We start from the raw sequence: 7,667 nt of genomic DNA, 5'->3' as shown, positions 1-7,667 counted from the left end.
AAACTAGAGCCCGGAGGGGAGGGGGCGGTGCGGGGCTCAGGGGCGTGGTCCCGACTCGCCCGGACCCTCCCCCAGGGCGAGCGGCCGCGCGGGCCTCGGACCCCGCCCCCCGCGCTTGGCGCCGGGCCGCCGCGGGTCGGTTGTCCCGGGAGGCGCGGGGCGCCGCTGGCGTGGGCGTCCGAACGAGAGAGGAGGGGGAGGGGGACACGGAGAGAAAAGTTGTCACAGCTCTAGTGTGAGGTGAAGAGAAAGGTAAGGGCTTGTCGACGGGTGCCTCTAACCAAGGAGGCAGGTTCCACAGCCTGTGAGGAGTTTTGCTGACAGAGATTACTGTGCGTGGAAAGGAAAGGAAAAGAAACCACTGTTTCGCAAGAGCCCGGTTAATTTGCATCTGCTCCCACCCCCCAGACCCTGGCTTGGAGAATTGGCCTTGGCATTGCAATGCTAGCTGGAAACACTCAGGCGCAGGCCCAGGCATTCTGTTTTCTTTTCCACAGGATTGGAGGAGGCCAATTTGATGTTAGAGGGAGGGAGTCCAGGAAAAAGGGAAGGGGAGCAGGGTTGCCTAGTTTTTTGACCCTGGGAGAAAACTGCCATTTGTTAATTATAATTGTTGAGCACAAATGCTTTTTTTCAGACTCCTGGGGTTCATCTTTGGGGTGGCCCATGGGGGAGAAGCACAATCCACTGACTGGAGCTGGGGGAGTCTAAGAAGGTCCCTGACGTTGTAAAAAAAAATCAGAACTGGGCAGAAGTGAATTAGATTAAGCTCTGAAAGTACTTGGCAGTGCTCTACTATGGGAGAAGTTTGGATGGGGGAGGGCATATGGGAGTGGAGTTCTGGAATTTTCCATTTTTTCTTTGTATGGTACTTGTTAGTATGCAAGTGAGAATAGATTTAAAAAATTCATATTGTATTTCTCAGTAATAATTGTGCAAGACATTACATAAATACAGAAAGAAAGTTATATGGAAAGCATAAACTTGGCAAAAACTGCAGCAAAATATAATACTATTTATTAGCTTTGTTCTGAATTCATGGGAGTGATCAAGAAATTGAGCTTATGAATGCAAACATCCACAATACCACATGAAAGATGGCAAAAAGTTCAAAAGCAAAACATGTTTTGTGAAACATACTGCTTTGAGGGGGACGGGAAAAGAAATTAATGAAAGTGTGTCTTATGCCCAAATCAGAAGTTTTGAGGAGAATAAAAATGATTCAAACCCATATCTTTCTGAGATTCCTGATGTGATGACATTTCTACTTGAATACTTCAAGGGATGACAAATTCATTATTTTTTTTTTTTTGTACTAATCCTATTTAGTTGCTCTGCTTCTTAGCTACATCTCTTTGTATTTTCTTTTTACTGGGTGTTCTTACATTACTGCAATCTGCTTAGAGTTAATATTGTACTTCATATAAAATTAAAAAATTTGCGACAGGACTTTTTGGTTCCTCAGTACTATGTGCCATTGCTCTCATGCTTTAAATGCACACAAATTATAAACCACATAGTAAAATGTTGTTTTGATAAAGCAGTTGTCTTTTACAGATATTAAGAGAAGAAAAAAAGATAACTTTTGTATTTACCCAACGTATACATAATTTTTGTTCTTCATTTTTTTCTTGTAGATAGAGACTTACCTCACTTCAGGCTGGAGAATTTCCTTTAGTATTTCTTGTAGTTCAGAACAGCTACAGGGAAATTCTCTCAACTTTTTAAATCTGAAATATTTTTATTTTATGTGCATTTTAATGGTATCTTCACTGGATATAGAATTTTGGGCAAACAGATTTTTTTCATTCCCTGCAGTTTTAACTTCCATTTTTATCTGATGGGATTCATATTATTGGTTTTGAGATGAAATTTTTTAGCTTTGGTTTTCTGCGGTTAGTTTATGATATGTGGTTTTCTTTGTAATTATCCTACTTAGAGTCCTCTTAGTGTCATAGATATGTAGGGTTGATCATGGTAAACTTTCAACCATTATTTTTAAATTACTTCCTTAGCCCATTCTTGCCCTTTCCTTTCCTTCTGTGAATCCAATTAAATGTTTGTTAGACTAGTTAATATTGCCTCATAGGTCGCCAAGACTTTGTTTACTTTTTTCTAATTTTTTTCTCTTTAAGTTGAATAATTTCTATGGATTGCTCTTCATAATATACTGGCCTTATTTCAATCTGCTGTTAAGCCCTTTACCAATATTATACTTTCAGTTCTAGTATTTCTGTTTGGTTCTTTTTCACAGTTCCTGTGTACCTGCTGAGATTGCACACCTGTTCATTCATTTTGACCATCATTTTCTTTAAATTATTAAACGTATTTATAATACTGGTTTACTCCCCTATGCCACTAGGTGATTCACCTTGGGATCTATTTCTATAGGTTGCTTTTTTTTTTTTTTTTTTGGCAGAGCACAGACACCCACAATTTTCTGTTTCTTAGGATATATATTAATATATATTAATTTTTCATTGTGTATAGGATGATAAGGATAATATATTGTAGAGTTTCTGATTTCTGTCTTCTTCCTCTGAAAAGGATCAATTATTCCCTGACATGTAATTGAAGGCAAATCATCTTTAACTTCTGGAGCCTTTGATTCATACTTTGTTAAGACTAGTCTGTCAAATGCCTGAAGGTTTTACCAAGCCCCTCTATCTTTGGCAGTCCTCATATTCCAATTCTATTTCCTTGCAGTGTACAGCAACTGAAATCTCTGTCCAGTCCTTTCAGCTGCTACTCTCTGCTGGCATCACTGGAGGATCTCCAGCACATATATAGTTCAATGGTCAGTCAAGGATTTTAGGGCTTTTTATAGGCAGGTATTAAAGTTCTTCCCTCTTTGTCACCTACTCTCTGATATTACCCTCAGTGTGCTGCCTGAAATCTCTTCACTGACATCACAAGTCAATAAAACTAAAGGAATCTACTTGAGTTCTAGCTGCCCTGCACCTGAGGACTGGGGAATGTCCCCAGGGAAAAGGCTGTATAAACATGCATCTCACTCAGTTATTATAATTCCCTTCTTTTACTGGTCAAATCTCCTACAGTTCTGGTCAGGTTTTGACAGCTCTCCAATGTCTTCAAATATTTGTGGGTTTGGTTTTTTTTTTTTCAGGTTTATTATTCTTATCGATGGGAGAGTTATCCCAGTACAAGCTAACTTATCATTATTGAAACTTTAACTCTCACAAACTCATAACATTTTTAAGCAGTTCATTGCTAGATAAACCAAACTGTTAGAAAGCCGTTTTAATTAAACAAAATCTATATCCAGAAAACATTCTTTTTTTCTTGATTCTGTTGTTTGTTCCAAAAGAGAATATATTTCTAACTTTAATTCAATAGCTTTTTAAGTTTTTATAAGTTGCTATCCACTTTTCCTAAAATATTTTCTTTGTAAGATTGAACACCTTCTTTTTTGCTATTTCTATTTGTCATGATTGCAGATTCCTTAGATTGAGATTACTTTCCTTAGAGTTATTAATTGTTTTCTAATAGTTGGTCTGATACTTATGTAACACAATGAAATATCAATAGGGCTCTATTAATGAAGCGCATTTACATTAGCTTTATCAGCATATTAACCATTTCTAGTATATTTGTGGTGATTAAGTTTATGTCTTTTCATTGTATACTAGAGAAATTTTACTTACTAGTATTTGGTAGATGACCTTTTATTTATTAGTATTTGGTAGATGACCTCAGTTCTTTAGACTGTAAGGTGTGTATATAAGGGATTAGGGAAATGGAACCCAAAGAATTTTAACAAAAGAGCAAAAAGATAACAAGAAATGAGAGTAGGCTGAAGTTGGGGGTGGAGAGAGATGAGCGTGGAAGAGGCTCTTCCCCGCAACTAGAGTAATGGCTTAATGGTTTTGTCAGCAAACAGTATAAGGTGAATTGCCCAGTTTTCAATATAATCCTTGCTGCTGTCAAAATTTTTGGAGTCAAAGTATTCCATGGCTCCCACAGTCTTCATATATTATAACATTGACCCAGAAAACAAACTTTGCTTCCAACTAATCAGTGTAAGGAGAGTATTTGAACAATGGGAAATATTTCTACTTGTGTGCAGCATTAGATATGAACAGGATGCCAGCAACAATATGCTTCAGGGTAAAGTTTCTCATTGTCATGTTTCTCCTTATGAACTGACTTGACATAAATGTTGTGTTTCAAATCAACTTCTCTGGCATATTAACCAGGAAAAGTCAGTAAAAGCAGAAATCCTTGTACTGAAATTGTTTCTCTCCAGACCACATGTAATGGAAGTTTTTTGCTATCTTTGGAATCTTACCTGCTCACTTAGGGCTAATTTAGGGAAGTCTCACCCAGAAACTCATTTTTTTTAAAAAAAGATTTTATTTATTTACTTGAGAGACAGAGCAAGCACAGAAGCAAGGGGGTGGGGGAGTGGGGGGGAGAGGCGGAGGGGCAGAGGGAGAAGCAGAGAGAGCAGGGAGCCCCTCCATGGGGCTTCATCCCAGGACCTGGAGATCATGACCTGAGCCGAAGGCAGACGCTTCACTGACAGAGCCACCAGGTGCCCCATCACCCAGAAACTCATTTAATGGCAATTTAAGAACACAATCTGGTTAACCATTTATAGGTAATATCATCAAACCAGCTCTTTAAAGCTATAGATACAGTGTCTATATAGGCAACTGACTTTTTATTTTAGAAACAGAAACTCATATTTTGCCTATATAATTTCATCTTCTTCATTAAACCCGTTTAGCTCCTCAGCCTTACGACTAAAATTAGTTGTAGCCTATTAAGGTAAATTTGAATTTGTATTCTGTTAACCTATCATGTTAGCTTTTTTCTTAGATTTTGTCATTAAAATTTTACTTTTTTATGTCTGCTCTTTTTATGTCTACATTCATGTCATTGATACAAATCCTGGGATAAATAATCTGGTAAGTCATTACTAGAAGCTAATCTCAGGATGACAGAAATTCAGTATTGATTACTGAATTCTATAATTGTTCAATCAGCTAAAAATCCACTTAGATTATCCTGTTATGTAATCACTTTTTTTCTTGCTCAAAGCACTTAAAATGAAAATTTCCGCTACATGTATGTTAAAACAATGTTCATCAGGGTGTTCTCATGATCTTTTATAGTAACAAGCAGGAAAGGGAAATGTGTCCATTTTATGAGTTTTGATATTTAAGAACACAAAATTGTTAATGTTGTTCACCACCCCTTTTGCTAAGTGCTTGCATACTATTATTTAAAAAAAGTACTGGGCGCCTGGGTGGCTCAGTTGGTTAAGCGACTGCCTTCGGCTCAGGTCATGATCCTGGAGTCCCTGGATCGAGTCCCGCATCGGGCTCCCTGCTCAGCGAGGAGCCTGCTTCTCCCTCCAACCCTCCCCCCTCTCATGTACTCTCTCTCTCTCTCTCTCATTCTCGCTCTCTCAAATAAATAAATAAATCTTAAAAAAAAAAAGTACTATATATTTGCCTGAAATTGACATTGCAGTATATTGTGGGTTGAATTGCGTGCCCTAAAAGATCAGTTACTACCCTCACCCTTGGTACTGGTGCATTTGATTGGTCTTATTTGGACATAGTGCCTTTACAGATGTAATTAAATTAAGATGAAACCATATTAAATTGGGGTGGTCCTAATCCAATGACTAGTGTCTTATAAGAAGAGAGATATTGGAACACAGAGGCAGACAAAGGGAAGTACCATATGACAATGCAGGCAGAGATTGGAGTGATGTATGTATAAAGCCAAGGAGCACCAAGGATTACTATCAACCACCCGAAGCTAGGATAGAGGGGCATAGAAGTGATTCTTCCTGAGTCCGCAAGAACAAATCAACCTTGATAACACCCTTTCTTCAGATTTCTAGCCGCCAGAACTGTGACAGAATAGAATTCTGTTATATAACGTGATCTAGTTTGTGGTAATTTGTTAAAGCAACCGTAGAAAATTAGAATATGTGTGCGCGTGCGCGCGTGTGTGTATCTACAAGTCAATATTGCCTTTTTTCTCTGGAAAATTGGATTTCCAGAACTGGAAGAGTTTGCCATTCACTAGTTTTCTGAGTCTTCATATATTCTGTGATGTTGAAAATATCATTGACAGTGGTTTCAAAGATACATTTTCATGTTATTTTGTGCCCACGGATGTAGTTTATATGATTTTGAAAGCTTAAACTCATTTATACCATCTGGATCAAATTGCCTTTGATACATGAAGTGGAAAGTGAGTTGTATCTCCAAGAATATAGCAATAAAGAATGGAAAAGAGTGTCTGAGTGTTTGGGGAACACATAGAACCCTAATCAAAATGATTTCAATACCATCTCAAGGAGGCACGAATAGATATGATGGATCAAGAAGAAAAAGAGAATGTCTCTTTCTGAAGTAAAATTATACTAAAAAACATGGGGTGACTCTTTACTGAAAAGATGTCTTGTATACTGCATATATATGGATATAAGTATACACACCATGCATAGATATATGCATACACTAGATATGCTCATATATGATTTATGAGCATGGAGAAAAAAATAGAAGAACAACACACTGTTATAAATATGGGCTATCTGGGATGTGGCAGTGGTGGAAAGATGGAAGGAATGAGAAAACTGTGGCTTAGAGACGATAAAGTAACTGGCCCAGTAAGTAATGGGATTGAGATCTGAACCAAAATCTATCTTGAATCTTCGGAATGTTGTCATGAACTTTGTTCTAAATGTTATGATATTTACATTGATGTAGAAAGGGACATTGGAATAATCTTTTTTAAAAAGGTGTATGCTGTTTTGAAATCTAATTATATTACATTTTCTTATTTTTCCTTTCATAGAACATATTAAATAACTTTTCTGTCCATTCACATAGGTATATTTAAAACTTACTTTTTTATCTAACAGTTTTTTTTAAATGTTAGGTCTACTTCAGACTGATTCTTATGTATACGTGTGTCATGAAATGTATAAAAGTATTTTTTAATGAAATATATTTCTTAGACACTATCAACTGGGCCATGTGATCATCATATATTTATGCATGTTTGCAAAATCCCAAAATGCCCAAGGCACTTGAACAAAAATGTAAGGAAGTAGGAAATTTTAGAGGCCAGCACTCCCAAAAGCAAAAAGGAGAAAAGGATATATTTCTTGAAATCAGATAAATATTTAACTATTTGTGGATGAGAAGGGTATTTCAAATTCAATTTTTACACATGGCAGTCCCAAATGCCACAATCTGCACATTATGACATCAAGGTTTTAGACTCAATGAAATGAGTGTTTATGTTGTGACTGAACACCTAAGAAGTGGCCATTGTCCTTAAATGAAATAGACAATTCATTAACTTATTAACACAGCATCTTTTTGTATTGTATTTGTATGCAAAGTGATTATTTACTGATTCAAAGTTTTTTGGCTGAATCAGAGCTACTGACATTTTATAAATATGTTCAGAAATGTGAATTCTTAGGGTAAGCTGCATACCTTTTTTGAAAAATAAGACTTTTTTATTTTTTAAAGATTTTATTTATTTATTTGACAGAGAGAGACACACAGCCAGAGAGGGAACACAAGCTGGGGGAGTGGGAGAGGGAGAAGCAGGCTTCCCACGGAGCAGGGAGCCCAATGCGGGGCTCGATCCCAGGACCCTGAGATCAT

The sequence above is a fragment of the Leptonychotes weddellii genome, chromosome 1, assembly GCF_054177405.1.
Source record: "Leptonychotes weddellii isolate Sample4059 chromosome 1, ASM5417740v2, whole genome shotgun sequence".
Taxonomy (NCBI): domain Eukaryota; kingdom Metazoa; phylum Chordata; class Mammalia; order Carnivora; family Phocidae; genus Leptonychotes; species Leptonychotes weddellii.
The sequence above is the reverse complement of the archived record's forward strand: the minus strand, read 5'-3'. Positions refer to the sequence as shown.